At 42.4% G+C, this 24870-nt stretch overlaps 1 protein-coding gene and 1 pseudogene across 8 annotated transcripts in view; one reads left to right on the forward strand and one right to left on the reverse strand.

The window, feature by feature from the left end:
- The window catches only part of RBFOX2 (RNA binding fox-1 homolog 2), a 269160-nt gene that overhangs the window by 241628 nt on the left and 2662 nt on the right, over positions 1-24870 (reverse strand). The gene's annotated exons all lie outside the window — the stretch shown is intronic.
- Positions 14019-14381, forward strand: LOC103676432 (annotated as a pseudogene).

Raw genomic sequence — 24870 nt, forward strand, 5'->3', positions numbered from 1 at the left:
TCAGACCACTATGGAAAAAAGCCAGCGGTGTGAGTCACTGCAGCCATCCCAAGGGGCCTGGGCAAAATCCAGAGGACAGCTGCAAACAGCTGCTGTGAGATCAACTGCAACTGGGGGGAAGGAGGAAAAAGAGGATGAATTCATAGCTTATTACACATGATCCCATTCTGGCCTCAGAAAAGCTGGTTTTTATTTTCTCTCCCAAACAAAAAGTTGCTTCTGCCTTCTTACTTAAAATTCTTTTCCCAATGACGGAACAACAACGGATTCACCACTAACGCCCCCCTGAGATGATCAGCCAGTGTGGGGATACCACTCCCCCCATGTCTCCCACAGTGGGGGGTAAACAGGAACCCACCAAGAATGGAAAAAACTATTAAAGAGCATCGGTAAAGGCAGACACCTTTGACTTGAATAAGACTCTTAAAAAAAAAAAAAAAAACCACCAGGAAATATGAGACTGCCGAAATTTAGCAGAGAAAGAGCCTCAGGGAAAGAGGAGTTCCACTCTCATTCCTCGCTCGCTAATGATGTTAGAAGCACTGTCGATTAAGGAAAAGGAAGACGTGCCAGAGTGTTTCTCTGCATGACTAGGAGGCAACCGGCCTCTAGACTTCTAACCCGCTTTCCTACTAGCCAAAAGGTCAGTCTTCACACATCAGCCCTTGAGGTCCTGAAGAAAAGGTGGCTGACGTCTGGTCCATATACTGTACTAAAAAATGAGCAGTGTAACAACAGGTAGCTTTCCTACACAAGAACTCCTCAGAGTCTGACAAGTAAGGGAAGAATGGGGATTTCCTGGCCTCCTACACAAACTAGTATTACTGGGCTCTGATAATACCGGACGTAGGGAACTGGTAAGCATGCTCCTCTCCACCCAGTCTCACTACACCCAAACAGCCACCCTTCAAAACCCCCGTGCCTACAGCTCCAGTGACTTCTAGCCACACACACTCCACGGTGCTCTGCTGTGGATTCTGCAGTCACTTTAGACATTCACACGGTAAAAGCAGTCTCTATTCCTCAAATTCACCAGCCAAACCACCCATGAGAATAGCAGAATTGTTGCTTTGGAAGAGGTCTAGAGAGATTTTTAAAAGCCAGTGAAAAAATCCCTTCAACTCTCCCAGTTGCCCACCTGCCATCAAGTAAGATACAAAGATCTTACTTGAGAACACCGTTCCTCAAGTAAGATACAAAGATTCAAATCTCTTTATTACCCACCCTTCTCCAAAGTGCTGTTTCTCATACAGAACTTTAGTTATTTCTTCCACAAATGTTTGAGTATTTACTATATTACATCATATATAGGACCTCTTGCAATGAACTTCCAAAGCCAGGCGCTGGAGATCCTGCCAAGAGCAGAAGGAACTGAGATGGGGAGGGAGTGCAGAGGAAAGTCTGAGTCAGCTTCCAGGGCCAGAGGAAAGTTTCCCTTGGCCTCCCAGGTTTAAGATTACAATAATTAATGACAACTTGTAAAAGTCATTAAAAACGTTTTCAGTTGCCAGAGCTTACATTCTGGATCCCTTTTATTTTTTCTTCTTTATGTCTCACCTTTCTAAGTGTCCAGCAAACCTAGAAAAACAACCGTGGTACAATTCTGTCCTAAATCCAGCCTTTCTCGCCAACAGATCAGCAAGGTGCAGGACCCTTTACCGTATTTTACAACAGCGACTTACACTGTTACTTAACTTTGGCTGAGTTTATACACCATCTACCCAACCTAATCAAAAGCCTTTACAGAACATCCCCTGAATCTTACTCTTCCTGCCCACACTACCTCACACTGAGCAGAATCTCAAACAACACCTCTTGGTTAGCTTTTACTTTATGTAAAAGAGTGCAGGGATGAGACACAGAGACTGGATCTAAAACGTGCAAAATGAGGAAGCAATGAGGGGCGCTGGGTGGCTCAGTCGGTTAAGTGCTTGCCTTCGGCTCAGGTCATGATCCCAGTGTGCTGGGATCGAGTCCCACAGCAGGCTCCCTGCTCAGTGGGGAGCTTGCTTCTTGCCTCTCCCCCTGCTTGTTTGTTCTCTCTCTCTCTCTTTCTGAGATAAACAAATAAAATCTTAAAAAAAAGAGGACACAATGAAGGTGGGTCTTTCCAAAAGAAGCCAGCCTCCAGAAGTGAAGTTTTTTTTTTTTAATCAAGTCTCAGGACAGGATGACATCTGAGGCCCCTGCCTCTCCTCACAACAGCCAATCTCTGAGTAACACAGCCCAGCAGCCAAAGCCACTTACACTTTCATCCCCTTCTCCTCCAGAAAGTACTTCTGATAACCGCAATAACTTCCTTTCCAATGAGCCCACAGTGGCAGCCACTGCCGTGATACCCAGCAAGGATTTTAGTAAGTTTCGTCATCTGTTCTGAAGGGCAACTTGAGGAAGCCAAAAGGTAAGCATGTCCAGGCCCACTTGGGGGGTGCGGGGCCCATGAGGTTGAAAAGGTAACAAGAAGGTTGTAAGACAGAATTACCACCAGCTGTAAGGTCAGAGTGTATTCAACTTAATAGATTCTTGGTAGTAACCATACAATTTTCTTCAGGGTTTTTTTTTTTCCCCCAGCTGAGGCAACAAGAAAAAAGAATCATAATTAGGGTCTAAGGGCAAAGTACAAATAGATTTTTAAAAAAGTAATGGAGGAGCACCTGGGTGGCCAGTCAGTTGAGTGGCTGACTCTTGATTTCTGCTCAGGTCCTGATCTCAGGGCCACAGATTAATCAAGCTCTGCGTCTGGCTCTGCACTGGGCGTGGAACCTGCTTGAGATTCTCTCTTTCCCTTTATCTCTGCCCCTCTCCCCCTCTAAAAAATATAGTAAGTAATGGAAATAATTGAACCTTAGACTTCAGAGGGTCTGGTCACGTGAGAATTTTAGTTAACTACACATTGCACGGCACATGCTATCACCCATGCCTAGCAGACACGGAAACTAAAAGGGAAGCAGTGGAGCAGCTCCACCCAAGTCTTCACGGAAGACAGGTGTCCACAGGCAGAAGCTAGGCTTCTTAAAGGCATAATCTGTGGGGAGAACTTGTCTTAGACATAAAATACAAAACGCAGAGGAATGCATTATTAACTTTACAGATTTAACATCTAAAAGCAGGAAATGCAGGGGCGCCTGGGTGGCTCAGTCATTAAGCGGCTGCTTTTGGCTCAGGGCGTGATCCCAGGGTCCTGGGATGGAACCCCACATTGGGCTCCACTGGGAGCCTGCTTCTTCCTCTCCCACTCCCCCTGCTTGTGTTCCCTCTCTCGCTGACTCTCTCTCTCTGTGTCAAATAAATAAATAAAATCTTTAAAAATAAAAATAAATAGATAGATAGATAGATAGATAAATAAATGCAGGAAATACAGAAGTTATAGTTCTTACAAGAATGCTAAAACCCGTACATGATATTTAAACATGGAATTTTAGACCTGGAAAGGGACTGACTGCTAGACAATAAATCAATATTTTAATAACAATTCCAAAATAACTTGTGTCCAAGGAGTTCAAAGCACCTGGCTTTAAGTAATATGTATGTGCAGCATGAGGAAGACTGAAGCTTTAACTTTTGCACTTTAGGATTTGTGCTAATTCACAACTTTGTATTACACTTACCTTTATTCTACGAAGGAAGGAAAACAGAGGGATGGAGGGAAGGAGGAAACGAGGGCGAAGGAAGGAACAAAGGTACCCAAAATGTGTTTTACCTCCCGCATACAAAAAATGCATCCTACTTGGGGTCTCAGTAGCTACCTTCCTTGTGTCTATTTTCCTTTGCTTTTCCTTGATCTTCTCTAGGGCTGTTGTGGGTTTTGTTCAAGTCCTGGTTTCTATCTCAGCCCCACTTTGTGCCTTTTGCCTGTCTTCCTCCCATGTCTGCCTACTAACCTCTTTATCTCTTTCCCTATCCCTGCCCCTAACTTCACATGTCCACACAACACAAAAGTAAATTTCACTCAAAAGCAAACAAATGTTATACCTGAAAGTTCCTTACAATGTTACAAATCATCTGATCTGATCCTTTCAGTTTAGGAAACTGAGGCTGCGATTACATAATTTGCCTGATGTCACAAAACTAATAATAGAGCTGAAACTAAAATCCAGGTTGTTCCATTAAAATTTAAACTAAAAGAAAACACAGAAAGTTATTTTTATTTTTTTTAAGATTTATTTATTTACTTGAGAGAGAGAGAGAGCACACACAGAGGGAGAGGGAAAGGGAGAAGCAGACTCCCTGCTGAGCAGGAGACCAATGCAGGGTTCGATCCAGCACCCTGGTACCTTGACGTGAGCCGAAGGCAGACGCCTAACTGACTGAGCCACCCAGGTGCCCCAGGACAGTTATTTTTAAATCTGAGTGGAGAAGGTCTTTCCCAGGGGGAAAAAAAAAGATCCAAAATTTTGAAAACACCTTATATATTCAACTACATTCCAAAACACATGCAACACATACACATGCTTGTAAGCTATAAACAAATTCAAAGGACAAATGACAAAATGAATGGAAAATTTTGAACGACAAGAGCTAATTTCCTTAATGCATAAAAGTTTTTAGCAATTAAAAAAATTCTTTCAAACCTGAGTGCATGACAAAGAAATACAAATGAATTTGAGACACATAAAAAATAAATCCCAGGGGCGCCTTGGTGGCTCAGCCCTTAAGCGTCTGCCTTCGGCTCAAGTCACGATCTCAGGGTCCTGCTGAGATCGAGCCCCACATCGGGCTCCCTGCTCGGCGGGAAGCCTGCTTCTCCCTCTCACACTCCCCTTGCTTGTGTTCCCTCTCTCGCTGTCTCTCTCTGTCAAATTTAAAGAAAAAAAAAAAAGTTAAAAAAAAATCCCCTTATACTACAGACATACAAAAAAAAAAAAAAGATCAAGATATCATTTTTCCCTCAGACTGCTGAAAATCAAAGTATGGAAACAGTTTGCCTAGAGGACAAGAAAAAGTCACTCTGCTTTGCTGTTCACAAGAATATACAATTTTGGAGGCTGCTTGGCAATACCTACCAAAAATTTAAACACACCTGCCCTTAGAAACCAACAATTCCACTTCTCAGACTCTGCTCTCATGTACTTACCTCACGCACAGAAGAACACATACACAAGCAGCACTGCTTACAGCTGCAAAAGACTGGAAACAACCTACATGTCTAGCAACAGGAATGTTTAAACAAATCATGATTTAAAAAAAAAACAACAACTTTCTATGGAATACTATGTGGTCATTTCCAAAGAATGAGGTTGATCTGCATAAACTGAAACAAAATGTTCCCTAAAACATTCTGTCTAGTGAAAAACAAAGAACCTTTAGGTGTATAAAGGGGTATGCATCTTTAAGTACATATATAAACAGAACTCCTCTAGAACAGAACAGAAACTACCAAGGCTTCTATCACACCAACACTCCAAAAAGAACTCTAGGACTCCTCCAGTTCTGTAAAAAGCTCCTACATTGGTAAATTCTTCTTGACTAACATGCAATAATCTTCTTCAAAAGACTCATCCCCTAAAACCTCTCCCTGAACTCTTGAACCCTATACACGGAAGCTCTCTGTTCCTTCTCAACCCCTTCTTTGCCCATGTACCAGCTCATCACCTGGGCTCCCTGGCAACCTTTTCACACCTCTATAGCTTTGAATTTTTCTTCACTCAATATTTCTCTATATTAACATTAACTCATTTTCCCCATAAACCTACCCCATAGCCTTCCAAAGCCTAAAGGCCATTACTAGGACTTGGAATTCTCTTTGCTCTCCCAACTGCTGCTTTTCTATCAATTCATTTCATTCATTTTTCATCAAACATTTATTGGGTGACAACTGTATATCACATATATTATAATAAGAAGTAAAAAAGAGAAACCTAACACCTGGTCCCTGTCTTAAGAAACGCCCAGCCTAGGACAAATGTTCCAAAGCAAACCTCTTGCACAGCATCTAAGAAAAGGAAAGAAAATAGATGCAGGGGAGGCACCCTAATGTTCAGCTACACATCCCAAAACTGACAGCTCTGGCTACCTCTAGAGAAGGAATTGCAGGTGGTGGTTGAAGTCGCCACTGGCTTTACATGTCTGTTTCTGGTTTTTTACTTATAAGAATATATCTGCATATTAATTTATAATTTAAAATATACTTTAAAAAGGAAGTGATGTCTAGCTAATCTTTATGCTCCTATGCCTATCTAGCGGGCTGCCTGGCACATAAGTGGAGCTCCACAAACAATCCCTAAATAACAGCACGAACAGATGTGCATAGTTCTACAGAGCAGAGTGGAAGGAGGAGAAACAATCATATCCTGTCGCCTTTACTCAACAAAGCAAATGCAGGGTTTCTCTACCTCGGCACTACCGACATCTCAGGTTGGATCACTCTTCATGAGGGGGCTGCCCTCTGTGTTTTGGGTGTTAAAGCAGCACCCCTAGCCTCTACCCAGCAGACACCAGCAGCACCGCGACAGCCACAAAAATCAAAAACATCTCCAGCCGTCACACCAAATGTTTTGGTGGGCAAAATCTCCCCAACTTGAGAACAACCAAGTTGATGCTTCTACATCATTCTCTCTACTTCCTCCACTGCCATGACCTTCTGTCAACCTGCCCAGTGATTCCAATGCTTCGTGCTCAATGATGTCAGTCCTTGGGCTGACAACACTTTCAAAGCCTCCAAGTTCTTCCACCTCTTTATTTCCAGCGGGCTTTCCTCTACCATAATCATCTGATAACTGTTCCTTAGGAATCGTCACTACCCGAACCCTTCCGACATCAAGATCCCAAATTCATATCACAAGCTCCTGTCCTTTGTCTTCTCCCACCCTCTTACTGCACCTGAAATTGTTTGGTCCGGCTTCCCTATGCCCAGCCCAGGGTAATGTGCACTTGGCTACACTCGTGGGCTTCTCACTACAGTCTGAGAAAGTTAAGAAACCATCAGGACCAACTCAATCCAAGCTGCCCCTTAACTGAGACTTAGTAATCTTTTTATTTCACTTTTTGATGAATTCTTGCTACACTGGAACAGCACCTACTTGTAAACTTTCTCTCCTCAAAGTGTCAAGAACACCCTGCCTGCAGACTACTCTTCTTCCCTAACTGAAGGAAGGAGGTCCTCTGACATGCGCTTAGTCACCTGCCTTCTCCTTACCTCCTACACATTTGGTGCTCAATAAGTAGGAGTGAAATTGAGGAAGGAAAAACATCATGGCTTTATATTGGCTCTATTTAAAAGAGTGATTTTTATGAAAAAAAAAAAAGGCTCTAAATCTCATTCTAATTCAAGATTTTATTCTACAACTCTAAGTGACCTCAAGGAAAGTCAACATGCCTCACCAGTTTCTCAACCTACCCCCACCAACCTGTGGCACATACTGCGGCTACAAAGGGAGCCTTGGGGTAATCAATAAAGCACAGTGAGGTTTTAGAATGAAAAATAAGATATAAGCTCCAATGGTAACTGACCATACAACGAATAAGAAGTGCTGCCCATAACTGTGAGTGACACTCAATTCCATAACTCCGTGAGATGCAGGGAAGTACCTGAACGGGCTAAGAGAGCATCGATGGCAATCCCACATGCTAAAGACCCATCGCTTGGTTCTCTGTGAAGAACGACCGATATTCTCTAAGAGTACAACGGCCCCGCAACAGGACACAAGGGCTTTAAGTAATTAATCAGCAGAAACAACTGTACAGTATCTTTAGAATTAAATGTCCTGTTTTCACCCACCCTAATGCCTTCCACAGGACAAGCTTACCGTCAGAGGAAACAGGCAGCATACACACTCCACTTAAAGAATCTCCAGGTCCCTACCGGATCTCAGGCATAACACTTTCCACCAGCTTTTGTCCCACGAGATAATTATGGAATAAGAAGCCTGGCAAAAGCTTTGGCAAAATAGAGCCAATCGTTTCTCAAGACATGTTCTAAACTTTTTTCTTGACCTTCAGCTTATGGGAGCTTAGACAAGTATCTTAAAAGCATTTCAAGTCAGCCGTTTTTGGTAACTTGGGAGCAAAATTATTTTTAGCTGAAAAAGTTTATTTCAATCCCTCTCCCATAACTCAGAAGCATCTAACCAGGTTTGGTTCAAGCTTTCCAGAATAAATTTTCTTTGAGTGAATTCAAAGCATAGGATGTTCCAGCTTCAAAGGAGAAACTTTCTCCTTAAGAGGCACTGACAACCAAGATGTGCTAAGACACAAGATATTTAAAAAACAGAACAAAACAAAGATCACTTGCCTACCTGCCATCTACCCTGGTATACTGTGAGATTAAGCACATTAACATTCACTAAATTTTTTGAACGCCTCTGATGGACAAAACGTTGTTACAGCATTCCGGGCTATGAAGAGCAAAATGCGTGCCTGCGTGGTAGAAAGTGCGTCACATAAACTTAAATATGATGAAAGGGAACATCAGGTTCAAGTTGTTTCCATGCACCACTCAAACCGTGATTCCAAATAGAGAGAAGGCCTCTTCAAGGATGAAGAGAGCTGCAGAAAAATAAGGAATTCTGCTAGAAGACAGCGCAACTACACACATTCGACATAACCAAATACAGATTTTCTTTGTTCTCTCGTTTTTCTTCCATGAACAAAGAGTGTCCTGCTCCACCTACCATGAGGTTCTGTTCCTTGACTGGTCAGATAATCCAATCACCATCACCATCATGTCAACTTCAAGAACAACGGTATAGGATTGCAGGAAGAGAGCAGTCTATGGGTGAACTAACGACCAAAGACACCTCGGAAAACCGATATCCTCAAGCCCTCCATTCCCACCCCACTGACCCACCTGCAGTTCCTCTTGCACCTTGTCCTTGCACGTACTTCCGCTTCTGCCTGGAACGGCCTGTCCGTCCCTCTCCTCTCCCTGCCCGTCCCTCTCCTCTCCCTGCCCAGCCCCTACTCACTCCCTCAGTCCTCAGCAACAGCTCCTGCAGAATGTTCTCCCTGGGCGCATGCCACCCAGCTGGATAAGAATCCCTTTATTATGCTCCCATAGAAACACTGTACTCATTCCTATCAGGGTACAGAAGCTCCTCTATTACCCTCAGGTTAGGTCTGGAATGAAAGGCTGTTCCCAAGTCCACTAGTTCATGAAATTCCGAAGTGAAAAAAATCCAAGTAACCCATTAGGTGTACATCTAGTGAGGAAACATTTCTTAAGAAAACTGGTTTATGGTAATGGTTTAACTTGTTTTATTTCTTCTCAACTCACTTTATGATTTGCTCTTGACTCTTTATGATTGTCTGAATTGTTGAATAATTCAACCCGTACATGTATTCGTCACCTATCCTCTCACATGACTTCCATTTGTAATCCTGTCTACATTTATCCACCCTTCATATCATTTTTGTTATAATCAGAGGTTTAGCCTTATGGAATAAGACACAGTTAATAATAAATATAAACCAGCTACACCCTATATACTAATAAACAATGTGACAGACAAAATTAAAATGGCCATGTGCCACCACCGGCACTGTATTCTTCTTTGTGGTAAGCGGAATTGGCACAGTTTTGCTCTAACACATGACTTTATTTTTCTATGAAAATGAGCAAATTCAAGTACTATAAGTAAAATAGCTCCTATACTTAATTCTTACCTTATTTTAATAAATTATTTTTAAAACAATACAAGTATATAATACAAAACTCTAAAGGCACAAAAGACTACAATAATTAAGTCTTCACCTATACCCCTACTTCTCTGTCACTTAATAACCCTCCCCAGAGACAACCCACTACCTGAATCTTGTGTTTCCCGGCAAAGAGAGTCTGTGTGTACAAGAATACATGCTCGTCTTCATTACAGAACAGTAGCAAACTGTACACTTTTCTGTACCTTGAATTTTTACACCTGGTGTATTTGAGTCTTCTATGTTTGTTCCCGTGGAGCTGTCTGATTCTTTGTAACGGCTGCATGATATCCCATTCTATGAATGTACCTTATTTTGGTTCACAGATTTCCTGTCAAAGAGCATTTTGTTTTGTTCAACTGTTTGCTATTTCAAGTAATTTTGTAATGTATATTCTCACACACAGATGCAGAAGTATCTGTTGGATAAATTCCTAGAAACAGAGCTGCTGAGTCAAAGAATACATGCATTTTACGTTTTAGCAGATATTGCTAAACAGCTTTTCATGGAGGGTATGTGGCTTTTCACCCCACCAGCAACATGAGTACCTATTTCTCTACCTACACACTTAGCAATACATTGCATTATCAAATTTTTATTGCCATGTATAGTTGTTCCAGAAACTTCCCATGATTAACTTCACAGATTCCATAATAACATTACTTTAACTCTGTAACCCCACGGTCTAGTGTGTTGCATGCATTCAAATGCTGTTAAATGAATGAATGAACGACTAAGCAAAAGAGCAGGGGTTTTTTGGGAGGCCTGCCGGGCTGAGATGGTGGAGTGTGTGACCTGATCTCAGGGTGGTGAGTTGGAACCCCATGTTAGGCATAGAGATTACTTTAAAAAAAAAAAAAAAAGAGTAGGGGCTTTTACACAATGAGAGGTTTACCTTTTTTTTTTTTTTTAAGATTTTATTTATTTGAGAGACAGAGAGAGAGAGAGAGAGATCACGAGCGGGGGAAGGGGCAGAGGGAAAGGGAGAAGGAGAAGCAGACTCTCCCCTGAACGTAGAGCCTGACACGGGGCTCGATTCCAGGACCCTGAGATCATGACCTGAGCCGAAGTCAGATGCTTAACCAACTGAGCCACCCAGGTGCCCCGAGGTTTACCTTTAATATAAGGAACAATGAAGGTGATTTAAATATCAGCAATGTTCCCCTTTTAGAAGGGGGGGGGGGAGACAGGGATCGATGGATTCTGATTAAAACAGTTTCTCCTGGGGGTTTTTGAAAAGCAAGAAATACTTGCTCGAAATAAAGTACTGTCCTACCTTAAAGACATATAGCCTATGTTCAAAATTTCAAGAAAGGAGAAGGGCCTCCAATCCAACTCCCAAAGGAACAGTAAGATTCTTTCTCTGAAACTGCCATGGGATCCTGAAGCTTCTCACATAATATTTTTTTACACAACTTTCCAAAAAGTCAACTCTCATCGTGTGCTGTACACAATCACACAGCTGGTTAACATTTCATTCATTTGCTTCTGTACAGTACCTGGCACAGTTAGTGCTAAAAATCTTTCAGGGTATGCAATAAATACTGAACTGCGCACTGCCACTGGTCAGCACATGTGTGCCATGGTCTTAGGTGGCCCTGCTTGGTGCCACGACCACCACTGTAACAACAGGTAACACATACAGTGTTTACCATGGACCGGGCGCTGCTCCAAACACATTTCACTGTATACACTCATTTAATACAACTTTGCCACGTAGAAACTACCTTCCCCATTTTACAGATGAACCACTGAGGCACAGAGGAGGTAAGTAACTTGCCCAAAGGACACACAGGTAAGTAGGAATAGAGACGATCTGAATCTAGGCACTCTGATACCAGAATGGCTTTTAATCCAGGATTTTAATACAGTGTGATAATTGCTCTGACAGAGTTGTACACAGAGTATATGTTCCCAAAGTACTAGGCTTTGACATATACTCAGTGTATACCTCCATCAGAGCAATTATCACATGGCATAAAAATTATCTGGGTACACATCTACTTCCCCACTGCAAATTCAAGTTTTAGTCATCACGGCGCCTGACGCTACCAGACTCAATAAAATCTTTAACTGAGTTTTAAGTTAAAAGATTGAATAATAAAATATCATTTTTATTCCTTGCGCTGGTACTTCTATTTCCAACGCTGGTCCTCCTTCTGCTCCTGTGTGTCATCATTTCCTCAGACCCATCTCCTCTAAGGCAAGATCTGCTTCTCAAATTGTGCTACTTCCCTAGAGATGCTGGCCAAACCTCTCAGGCTGCCTTGGGTACATTCTTGGGAGTCCTGAAACACCAGAGAGACCCACACCACCATTCCTGCTGGGTAGGGCACTGGCAGTAAAGCTCCCACCCCACCCCCCACCCCCAGCAGCCACCAGCATGGATCGGTGGCTCTTATCAGGAACGTGGAGTAACTTGAACCACCTGTCAACCCATGTCTCGCCTGCTAAGACAGGCGCTTTCTGCTATCAGGTTGCACAAATACCTAGAAACCTTACACCAGGTATGAAGGAAGAAGCAATAGGGGAAACAACAGAGCATCTGGTGGCCCGCCTGCTTCCATTCACTGCGTGGGGCCAGGGACTGAGCAGGCCTCATTCACTCACGGCAAAGCCTTGGGCCCATAAGGACTGTTTGGTGAGATTAGCATCACCATATAATGGAGGTCAGCATCCACCTAGAGTGCAAGACACATCCCCACTGGCCTCATTCTCCAAACAGCTAGAATGCTACCTCCTCTCTAATGTCCTTGTGGAGACAAAGGTCCACTGCAGAAGCTAACTCTGAAAAGCAAAGTATTACTTCATATCTTTAAACACAGAAATCTCTAAAGGTTAACAGAGCTAGAGTCAAGCCTAAGCATGCAATCCTTAATGCTATGTCTGAATCAGAATCCATTGTCTAGTATACAAAAGAAAAAGCCTGTGTTTGTTGAACCATATGTATTTACTCCCCATCAGGTCTCAGTGGCAGAATGGTCATATCCCAAGGATGACGAACATTCCCTCGGTCCTGGACTGTCCACAAACACAGGGGTTAAGTGAAACCAACAGCAATTACGGCTGCTGAGACACAAACACCTCCTAGGAACTAAACCTTCCTTTCTCATAATTCAACACCAAACTTGGTTCACTGAACAGCCTCCTGACAGCAGTGACATTCAATCGGGATAAACTGGACATTCTGGATGTGTCTGGTATAGAAGATGTCATACGGAATAAAATCAAACTGCAGTTAGAGTCCATGTGCAATAACTCAAGGCAGATCCTGAGTATCATTACTAACTCAGTGACAAAGAGGATATCTGACCCAAAAAGGACCCTTCTACTGAAAAAGACAGGATCGGGAGCAGCTGACTGGGACAGGTGGAGAGCTGAGGATGCCCATCTTTTGCCTAAATGTCTTTAAACATATCACTGGTCAGAGATTTGTAGCGTATTCACATGAAAGAATAGAGATGCTGATCAGGTGTCTGAAAATAAAAACTCGAAACATTAAAAAGAAATATTAGGTCTCCGACCCTGTGATTCCATGGAATGCAGACTCCCACTTTATAAGGTCTTGTACTAATCAGGGTCATCCTTACCAGAGACATTTAGACATAGTTATCTCAGTAGCCCAGGACAGAATAATCCTAATTCCAGAAACCTAATAAAGGAAAAAAAATCTACAAACCGCTCTGATCTCCAAATACAGAGAAAAGAAAAGCAAAGTACAGATAATATGCATATTAATACCACCATTTTGAGTTTCTAAAAGGGAGTGGAGAAAATACTACGTAGGTGCTACTCTGGATGGCTACCCAGACAACTAACCATACCGGTTACCTCCAAGGAGAAAACTAGGTAGGTGGAAGAAGGCAGAGACTTTTTGCTTTTTGCGTATTTTGAATCATTTACCATGTGAGTATGTTAAATGCTTAAAAAATAAATGACAAGCGGGGGGTGGGGGGACACTCCATGTAAGAAACCCTCAGAGAAACCATACCAGAATAGTAAGAAAGACTAAAAAATGAAAGATTCCTCTTAGACCTAAAGCCAAAAGTTTGAGCTTACTGCTTGCTGTCATACATGCTCTCTGAGAGTGAAATAACTGAAATGAGCACATCATCTCCCTTACCTGATTGAACCAGGGAGCTGGTCAGATAACTTCCAGATGCCTTCGGCTCTCATTTCATACTGCCCACCATTATCAATCCAATGATTTATCTATTGCTGATCTATTATCTGATCAATAATAAAATTAGAGATGGGATAACTCTGAGACAAGAAACAAGCAAACAACAATAACAAATTACCATACATACAGCAACTAATTATCCTATTGAAACTCCCCCAAATATGAACTACAGGAAAGTGAGATGAACACATGAAGCCTCTAATACAATGCTTGGCACATACAAGTACACACTAAATTTTAGCAAAATCCCAGTTCAGAGCACTGGCTACTTCCTGTGCTTGTGGTGGCAGCAGCAGGCGCGCCTTTGACATGCAGACTGACGCCGGCAAGTTCGCGGACCTGTCCGTGCCATGCCTCAGAAATGCTCTGCCAGCAAGCACACCGTTCGCACCAAGGACCACACATCCATCCAGATGAATGTGGCCAAAGCTGACAAGGTCACAGGCAGGTTCAACTGCCAGTTTAAACCTAGGCTATCTGTGGGACCATTCGCAGGATGGGTGAGTCAGATGACTCCGTCCTCCAACTGGCCAAGGCCAACAGCATCGTTTCAAAGAACTTCTGACTGGAGAGGATCATGGATGTGGAATATTCATCATAAATAAATAGTAAAATTGAAAAAAAAAACCCACTGGCTAGATCCAAATTACTGAAGAAACTGGGAATCAGTGTTGACTTCTACATAAATTAACTGTCAGGTAATAGACAAGATGTTTTCAATATTAAATATATGTCACATGAAGACAATGAGTTCATGTTCACTATTCATTCTTTCTCAGCCATACCCTTTGGTCTGAGGGGCACGAGGCCCAAAGGTAAAGGCACTGAATAAAAAGCCACAACATCTGGTAGAAGCATCAGTTTTGCCACTTCCTAGTCATGAGGCTTAAAGAAGTATATCTTTACCATCTGAAAAATAGGAAAAAGAATCACCTATCTGTCAGGGTTGTTGTAGGGAATAAACAAGAACCTGTATCAAAGCATTTTATAAACTATAAAACATAATATAAATCTAATTATTGTACATTTGTGCCATTTTAGTCACCAAGCTTCAAATGCAAAGATGATGATTACAGGAAAAAGCAACAAAAATTATTAAAGAGATTTTTACAAATACATCCTATAAAGACTGATTTATTTTTTTTTTCAACAAACATTTATTGGGTTCTTATTATAGTATCTCTCTGACCGTTATGGAAAAGCCAAAGATACAAAGACTAAGAGACTGTTCCTGCCTTTAAAGAAGTCAAGGGTGCCTGGGTGGCTCAGCCAGTTAAGCATCTGACTCTTGATTTCGTCTCAGATCATAATCTCAGGGTCCTGGGATCGAGCCCCATGTCCAGCTCCATGCTCAGTGGGGAGTCTGCTTGAGATTCGCTCTCTCCTTCTCCCTCCATCCCTTCCCCCTATGCTCGCCCACTTTCTCTCTAAAAAATAAATAAATCTTAAAAAAAAAAAATGGGGTACAAGAAAATAAGGCTTGGTAGTCATGATAAAAATGCCTATTAGATATTGAACACCTACTATATGCATCAGGCCCTGAATAAGCACATTATATACATCATCTCTTTTAATTCTTACACTATATATTTTACAAGGGAAGAAGCTGAGGCTTAGAAAGGTTAAATAACTGGGGCGCCTGGATAGCTCAGTCGTTAAGCGTCTGCCTTCGGCTCAGGGCGTAATCCCGGCGTTCTGGGATCGAGCCCCACATCAGGCTCCTCCGCTGGGAGCCTGTTTCTTCCTCTCCCACTCCCCCTGCCCATGTTCCCTCTCTCACTGGCTGTCTCTCTGTCAAATAAATAAATAAAATCTTAAAAAAAAAAAAAAAAGTTAAATAACTTAGCCAAGATCATACAACTGTGACATGGAAAAGCTAGGGCTCCAACTCAGCTCTGTCTGGAAGCCCATTCTATTTTTTTATAATCTTGGAGTGGGAAAAACTTTTCTAACCAGGATACACACACACACACACACACACATACACACACACAACAGAACCCATTCCTGAAAACATTAGTAGACCTTGTTACATTAAAAAAAGAAAAAATTAACCTTGGGGCGCCTGGCTGGCTCTGTCAGTACGGCATGCGACTCTTGATTTCAAGGTTGTGAGTTCGAGCAGCCCCATGATGGGTGCACAGATTACTTAAAAATAAAGAAAATCTTTAAAAAAATAAAAAATAAAAATAATTTTTAAAAAAATCTTTAAAAACCAAAATAAACTTCTGATATAGTCATTGAAAGTACTGTGCAAAGGCATGCAGAGAGTTTGCTAGTGTCTGTGTGGAAAAAAAGGAGAGGATAACACAAGAACAAACAATGGGGGTTAGTTGTTTAGTGAAGGAGTACAGAGCACTTGGGGAACCAGATACTTCACTAAATACATTTTTATAAATTTAGAGTTCCATCTGCTTATGAAAAGTAAAATGTGATAGTTCAAATCTTGTTTAACTCTATTCCAAAGTGATTTCATTTTTATTTTCTCAGCAGAATGACACCTATTCAATCCATTTCTCAAGGAGCAATCGATGGAAAAACAGCTTGGGACACTCTGAATTACACAATTTCCTCGCCTAAAACAGGATGCTGGGCCAGTCAGGCTTTTCTCTTGTATCAGAATCGATACTTTTTTGTAAACTGAGGTATGGTTGACAAAATTGTTTAGGTTTCCTCAAACTCTGGGATGCTGTTAAACCAAACAAGTTTTTACTATCTGCCTAAAACTAACACTGAAAGAGCAAATCATGGCGAAGCTCAAATCCAGTGAGGGTAAAGGATCCCCACACAAGCCCAAGAAAACCAAACACAAAGGTTTCCTGAAAGACGCTTCCCAGGATTAAAAAGCAAAGGATAACACTTACTCCAAACTACTCCTAGAGAGAAACAGAAATGCGAAGTAAGCATAAAGGAAAACTGCACATACACACAGATACACGGGTATCTGTTAATCACAGCATTTTTACACAGCTGACAAAAATCACTAATGGTCCGTGATAAGCACCTTTCTGAAAGACTTCTGCTGCATGTACGCAAAATGCCAAAGTTAACCAATTGATCTCCAACACTGTAAAACACAGCCAGATCAAAGCCAAAATGCTGCAGCAAAAAAATCTATTTGGAATCACAACAAGCAGCTAGAGACCTGTAACACCAAGTAGAGGGACCAAAAAAATGTGTCCATAATGCATACGAGCAGCAGCTGGGGATGGGGACGGGGCTGCCAACAGAAACAGTAACTTCTGAGCCCCCACACGGACCTTTTACCTATGACCAGCATCACTTCAAAGTCCGGGATGATATCAAAATTAGCCAAACAGCTTGCTCAAAGTCACGAGTCCGACTATGGCTTCAAGTAGGAATACAACACACAGAACACACAGTAAACCGTGCAGCACAGGCCGACATATAGGAAACGGCCCCACATCAGTGACAGCTGCGCAGCACCTCTCCCCCTTCTTCGCACCAGTCTGCCCCTGCCTTTCTCAGAGACACACAGCAGCGTAAGACCAGAAGCGTGCTTTCAAAACCGCCCTACCAACTCCCCGTAAGCCTCGCCAAAGCTCCCACTGTGAGAGGCAGCCATTGTGGAGACTTCCTGAAGTTCCAACAAAGTCCTCAAACCCATTGTGCCAGCTATTGACAGGGACAGTGTTCCTGCAAGTCTGTATGAGGTGCAAACCAATGAGTGAAGCTTTGTGGACGCTGGGAGCCACCACAAAACGTCTTCCAATTCTGCCAGGTCTCGCTTTGAAATCGCACAGTCTTACTATCCCATCCCCTGGAAACCAAGAAACAGCAGGTGAAAGCTGTCAAAGCCACATATTCAGCACATTAGGGGACAAGACAGTCTGAGTAGAGGATAAGCGACCTCATTTGCAGACTCTTTTGCAAAGGATCGGGGGCTAAGAAAAGAGGGGAGAGAGAGCTAAACAATTCCTGCTTTTTACCCAAAATTATTTTACTTTTTTTAACCCAAAATTATGACCCACCCTCCTCAGAATTTTTGCGGCATACTGAACTGCAGAAGGAAAAAAAAGGAAAAGAAAACCTAAGGCTGTAAATGTAACTATATAAAAATCCCCAAGAGAGGATGACCTATGAAATTAAGCTCCACGCAACAAGGGCTAACTATGCAGCTGCTTTTCTACTTGCCTAACGGTCCAAGATAAATAGAGCAGCCTCATGGAAGCCCACCAACTTCCAGGAAAATGGAACCAAAGTCCTCCTGACTCAGGACAAACCACATACCCCTGAAATAAGTCCCTAAATGAAATTCATATAGGTCTGTTTTGGAAATCATTCGGGCGGACAGCAATTAACGCCCCCTCCTCCAAACAGTGGCCAACGTGCAGAGGAAAAAGCTGCTCAAAATAAGGCAAATGGAAGAACTTCCCATAAGCCTCCGTTCCAAACGTGTTCCAACTCAAGCAGTAGCTGGAGCCCACACTGAAACCCCAGAGTGCCCCCAGACCAGGTCTGCGCTTCTTCTATTTCCACTAGGACAGTTTCTGCCCCCGCCCACACAAAACCCCATCGCTAAGAGAGTCCCACGGCAACCCTGCCCATCCTGCATGATAAATCATGCCTTGCTGTGATATTTACGATTAGGATCCAACAAAATCGATTCAGCCAAAAAGAAAAATAAACAGTGTGCCTCCTCAGAAACCACATGCCTGGAATAAAATATCCAATGCTCGGAGCAAAAATCTCTTTTCCTCAGCAAAGGAGAAACCAAGGAATCAGCCTTCACATGGGAAAAATCCCACATACCAAGGTATTATCTGAGGACTTAGATTCCTAAAAAACCCAAGTATTATGGTTGAACACACCCAAGCATTATGGAAAATCTAAACTTCAAAGGCTGTTTCCACCCTTGGGAAAATGGGTCTCTAAGCAGTTACTCAACCATTATCATTTAGCAATTCAAAATTGTCATCTACTTCATAAGCGGTATTTATCATGTGTCCCGTGCCTTAAGTCCTCAGCTGAAATTTCTAGATGCCACGTATGTGCAGGACACGTCAGAAGGAAGTGATGTTACTGGTTGCTCGCTCTCTCATTCCCTTCTTTGAACCTGCTTTATTCGTTCAGAATCCAAAAAGCCAAAGGCATTACAAAGTATACTTGGTTACCTGTAAAGGGGCCCCAACTGAACTAGTAAGGGAAGTCCTGAGGTTAGAGAATAGGCGAGGATTATATAGGAGCACAAATCAGAAGCTGAGAGGGAAGGAGGCGGGGAGAACAAGGGACAGGGGGAGATGATTCTTGTAAAATACATCTATGACTCTATTTCCAAGGTTGTGGTTTAAAAGAACGCTATTAAGCTTCCTCATTTTCAAGCACATCCAACGAGTAATCTGGAAAGCAGCATGCATTTTGTGAGGAGTCTCAGTTGGTATTTTTCCTGTATCCACAAAAGAAGCTATAATAGCTTATGAAATTCATTGGTTGAGAAAGGAAAGGTTAAGGTCCACCATTGATCAAATGGCCTTAGTCCCAAATGGTGGTAATATCTCCGAACTGCAACACTCCAGAATCTCTCAGCAGCACTGTAAAAGGCAGATCAACAGACTGCTCCAATGAACTGGAACAGGTTAGCTCTAATTGCCCCTTACTTGTGTGGTTCCTCTCTTTTCCTTAACCACACCATCACAAAGGCGCTTTTTACACATACACACGTGCACTCAATTAATATCTGAGCACAGGAAACTAAACATTAGGTTGCCATGCCCACCCAACACATTCAACAGTTAAATTCCACCCCCGCTTCTGTTTTCAAAGACCTCTTTCTCACCTTTAACCCTGGTATCTGGAAAGATCAGGTACCATTCACAAATCCCACAACACCCAGTCTTCACATGAGCTGGAAAGCAGACCAAGGGCCAGACCCCCCAGGGAAAATCTGGAGAAACAATTAAAGCCATCTGCAGGCCCTACTGAGGAGCAGATAGACAAAGTTCAATTCAACAAGAATGATAGTTTCTTGACTACTGGGGCACAGGCACAGTGCTAAATCCTAGAGATCCCAAATGATCCTTTGATCACACAGTCTGGGTAGGGGTGGAGGAGCAGACATCTGAACAAATGGTAAAGCAAAATGTGCTAAAACAGAGCTATGGACATCGTGTTTTACAAACCGGCAGGATGTGGGAGGGATGGGAGCAGACCCAAAAGGTATCCAGAAAGAGTCAGTATCCCAAATGATTCTTGAAGACTGAGCCTTACGGATGAGAGAGAGAGAGAGACGCTGAGGCAGGAATATCAAGCAGAAGAAAAACAAACAAAAGCACAGAGGTATGAATGACCTCTAGTGGCACAGCATACTCAGGAAACTAGAAGCCCCATACCACGGACTCAGAGGTGGACTGTAGAAAATTCAATGAGACTACAAAGACAGGCCTAAGTCAGGCCAGAAGGAGGCCAAGCGAAAGAATGGACTGTATCTGGAAGTCAAAGCCAAACTATCAAGTGTTTTTAAAAATTAAGCTCTTTCAGGTGGGTGACTCTTAGTTGTCCGCACATAGGTTTGAAGAGACTAGAGAGAGACCACAAGAGACAAAGGCATCCCAACTCCATTTCCACAAACCAGAACGAGAGCAAAAAGTGCCATCTATTTGATGTAATATATTTAACTAGCAAACCTTGTAACATTTGAAACACAACCGACATTTTCACCACTCTTGCATCCCAGGTACCACCCGAACAGCAGGGCATCCGTCACACACATTCCCAGTGGAGATCCCACAGGTTCCACGAAAAGTCCACATGCTCAATGCAGGCATTGTGGTAACTCACTAGCTCTTTTAGTACTTGGCAAAGAAGCAAACATCTCCTCTTCCTCCTTCTCCTCCAACTAGAAAGCCTATTCACCTCCTCCACCCAGATGACGAGCAAATTGAGTTCAACACACTGTTCATCTCTAGTAGTCCCCAACTCTGACACTTAATCAATCGGAAACACATTAACCACTCCATGCTGAGCAAGCAGTAAGCAGGAGCTCACGGAGTGCTGTACAGCAGGTTATAAGGGAGGCAAGGAATAAACGGTTACTGCTGGGCTCCATGATAGACACTTTAAATCATCTCAGTTACTCATTATGGCAGCTCATTAGAGTATGTATTAATTCTCCCAGTTCACAGATGTGTAATCAGGAGCTCAGATGTTAGACATCCTACCAAAGGTCATTCATCTGCTAAGTAGAAGAGCCAGGAGTCAAACCCAAAATGAGAAACTCTAAATAGTGTTTCTTTCACCACCCCATACTTCAAGTATACATGGACATCAAACATAATGATATACATTAAGGTTGGTTGTAATAATAGTAATAACAACATCTCCCCCTTTAAAAACTAAGAGGGGACCCATAACGTACAGTCTCAGATCAAGGGTTCACTCAGAATAGTCATAATTAAGTGATCACAACTGGGATCTCCAAAAGCTACTAAAAAAGATTACCACTGAGCATTGGTGACCCAAAAATACTCAGACTCAAATAACCAAAGCAACTTGGCTATACTCCAGAGAAATATATTGAATCTTCCATACACTTTCCCCTCAGAGTCCCTATGACAACATCTGAAAAAACTCATGATTGCTCACTCGTTCTCTCTTTCTCTTTCATAAGTGATTTCCCAAACGACTTTACCCACCCAAATTACAGAAATATGTCCAGGATTCACATGGCAGTTCTGATCCGATTTGCCCCAATCCTGGCTCAAGCAGCTTTGCACTACCCTCCTAACTAGATCAGCGCCAGCCAATGGGTTTATTCAAGCTGATCTGTGATGGATTAGATAATGAAACCTTAGCCATGTAAGCTGCCTGCCTGTATTGGGGCTGTAGGGGAGAAGAATAAGAAACTCAATACTCCTAGGGGCCACCTAAAACACCAAGTGCACTCGCCGTCCCTCGCTCCATCTGTCTGCTCATCCAATTACTGCCATTTCCTTCCCATCATCCCTGAGCTCTTCCTTTCCATCTCTGAAGGGAGGGCACATAGGCACCAGAATACAGGCATTTACTATGCTCTACAAATGCATATCAACAAAAATTCAAGCAAAGCCATTCACTAAAATGACTGTCTTTACTGTTTCTACAAATTATGAAAGCCTGGCGTCAAACTGACGGCCTGAGAGATGTCAAACTGGAGCTGCGCTGGCAACATTCTTGTTTACACGAAGTAGAGGAGTGAGTCTTTCTCCCCAATCCTGTAATCTTGAGGCCTGTCTGCACCAGTCTGTTTTATACCAAAATGAAAGTTAAATCTCTAGTTAGCTTCTGTTATGTTCACGTGTCAGTGCGAGAGAGAAAAACATGACAAGGTGGCTAGAAAATGGGAGAGGGAGTTGGGAGACAAATTCAACTCAGGCTAGTCTCGTGAGTCACCCTAAAGAACAGTCCTACTTTGAATTCAGATCTGTCCTTCCTCTCAAAGACATTCTGGGTGTTACATTCACAGGATCTCCCTGTGAGTCTTGAAAAAAATCAGTAATTTTTAAGGTGACTGTGCCTCAGTTTCTCCATCTACAATACTTACAGCTCTGATAGTATTACAGGCTGAATGTCTATGTCTCCACAAAATTAATATGTTGAAGCCCTAGCCCACAGGGTGATGGGGGAGGCCTTTGGGAGGTGGCGAGGTTTACTACAGGTCTTAAGGGTGGGACCCCCATGATGGGATTAGTACCCTTCTAAAAAGAGGAAGAGAGAGATCGCTCTCTGTCCAGGAGCAAACGCCCAGAAAAGGCCATGTGAACACAGTGAGAAGCCAGGAAGAGAACCCCTCAGCAGACACCAAATCTGCCGGCACCTTGATCTTGGACTTCTAGCCTCCAGAATTGTGAGAAATAAATTTCTGTTGTTTAAGCCACCCAGTCTTTGGTATTTTGTCATGGTGCTCGAGGAGACTAAGTACAAATGAAAAATTCAATAATTTTTGTGAGACATCGTTCATGAAATTACTTGGAAGGAAAGCACGTTATTTTTCTAGCTCTACTCAAATGGTAGCGCCATGTTCGCATCAGCACCAAACATCTAAATGAGAATCCAAAGAGATATCCACCTAGGAAAAAAACCCAGAAACGAGCAAATGGGACGATAAACTATTATAAGAAATGGAGCATACACATAGAAATCACAGGCTACCTGGAAGCTCTGCCCTAAGACCAGCAAGAAAGCTTTCCTACTACCAGAATAACAACTGCTGAACCCACTTAACTAAACCGGATTTATGACTCGATGGACAGAAGCAGTTAGTTGGCCATATAATAATCACATACCAACATTTCACTGCCATAAAGAATTTTGCTGAAAGCTATAAGCAATAATTAAGGTGCACCCTGCCTTATTTATACAGCAGCTAAGTTCCTAGAAAGTCACACAAAAACTGAATTTTTGATCATCGAATTGTTTATATTCACTAGAAGAGCTGACCGAAAGAATTCACTCCCCAGTATGTTTTATAAAGCCCAAGTTTCACACATATCAGACTTGCTTACAGTGAAATGAACCTCCCATACCTATACATGTAACTAATTTAACTTTCCCCCAGGTTAGAGTACAGTGTTCCCAGCACCCTCTTTAACAACTAACTACGTTTTTCAAACCATATTTCAGGTTGACTTTGTCTCTTCCCTCCAACCCTGATTAGGGTTCTCTATTTCTATACTGTTTCCAGGGCTGTGCTAACTCCTCTTCTGTCCACATAAAGCATCTGGATACTGCCCCTGAAAGGCCCAATCCTTCCTCTCTCTCCCCCATGGTTCCTTCTTAGCCGAAGGATTATAACATAAGCACCACAGACTCTCTCATGTCCTCTGTGCCCCACTTTGGGAAGTAATGATTTACTCCAAAAGCTTCCTGGCTGTAACTCAACAGCGTTCAGCTTTGGAATCTACAGCTTCGAGTTGTAGTTCCATTTAGTAAACAGCCTTGGGAAATTAACACCCAGTAAAGGACTTCTTTCTGTAAAAAAGGTTAATCCTTTGACACTCAGAAGAGTGAGGAATTTCATAAACAAACTCTCACCCCTGAATTTCATGATTTTTTTCTACTTCAATCATTTGTAAAAAGTAAATTTCAACTTCACAGGCATTGAGCACTTACTATGTACCCAAAACTATTAGGTATTACAAAGGATAGAACAAAGAATATATAGTTCCTGTCTTCTAGAAGCTTACAGTCTCACTCGGCAAACAAGAATAAAACAAGGAACAACACAAGATAATGCATAATTAAGCATCAACAGAAGAGTAGGCCAGAGGAGAGTCTGACTGGTGTGAACTAAGTTGTCAGGGAAGGCTTCCTGGAAGGAGCTATGACCTCAGGAAAACTCCATTTGTGTTAAGGCTATAAGAAAAACAAAAAAACAAAAAAACAAAAAATGTGCTTTAAGACCAACCCATATACTAAAAAGGTTGGCTACTCTAGATTTTTTTAGTGCCTATTTGCATAGGGCCTTATAAGCATTTCGCACAGCCACGATCATCTAAGACTGCCCCTCCCCTGCTCCTTCCACTCCAGCTCCACTGGCCTCTTGTTCTCAAACACATCAAGTGCACTTCTTTCTCAGTGCCTCTGCACCCACAGTTCCTCAACCTGAACCCCTTTCCCTCACATATCTGAACAGTCCATTCCCTCCCTTCACTTCACTCTAAGGTCACCCATCAGAGGCCCTTCCTGATCATATTCTTCACTCTCCACCCCTCTCCCTGCTTTATTTTTCTTCTTGGCACTTACCACCCCCTAATAACAGCTGTTGATTTCTTTACTGTCCCTTTCCACGAGATTATTAGTTACATGAGAGCGGAGTCTTTGTTTTGTTTACCGCCATGTCTCCTACACTCTAAAACATAGCAGCTGCTTGATAAATATTAGTTAAATGAATATTAAATATCCTACCATTATTATCAGAATGATATAGCAAAGAACTAGAGGTGTGGGTCACCGAGTGTTAAATTTTATCTCTTCAGGAACATTACTTCTCCTTTACTCAGATTATACCTCAAATTTCAACCTTCGCATAAAGCCTTCCTTGACCATTTCAGCAGGAA

Source organism: Ursus maritimus, unplaced genomic scaffold (genome assembly GCF_017311325.1).
Source record: "Ursus maritimus isolate PB19 unplaced genomic scaffold, ASM1731132v1 scaffold_21, whole genome shotgun sequence".
NCBI classification, from domain to species: Eukaryota; Metazoa; Chordata; class Mammalia; order Carnivora; family Ursidae; genus Ursus; species Ursus maritimus.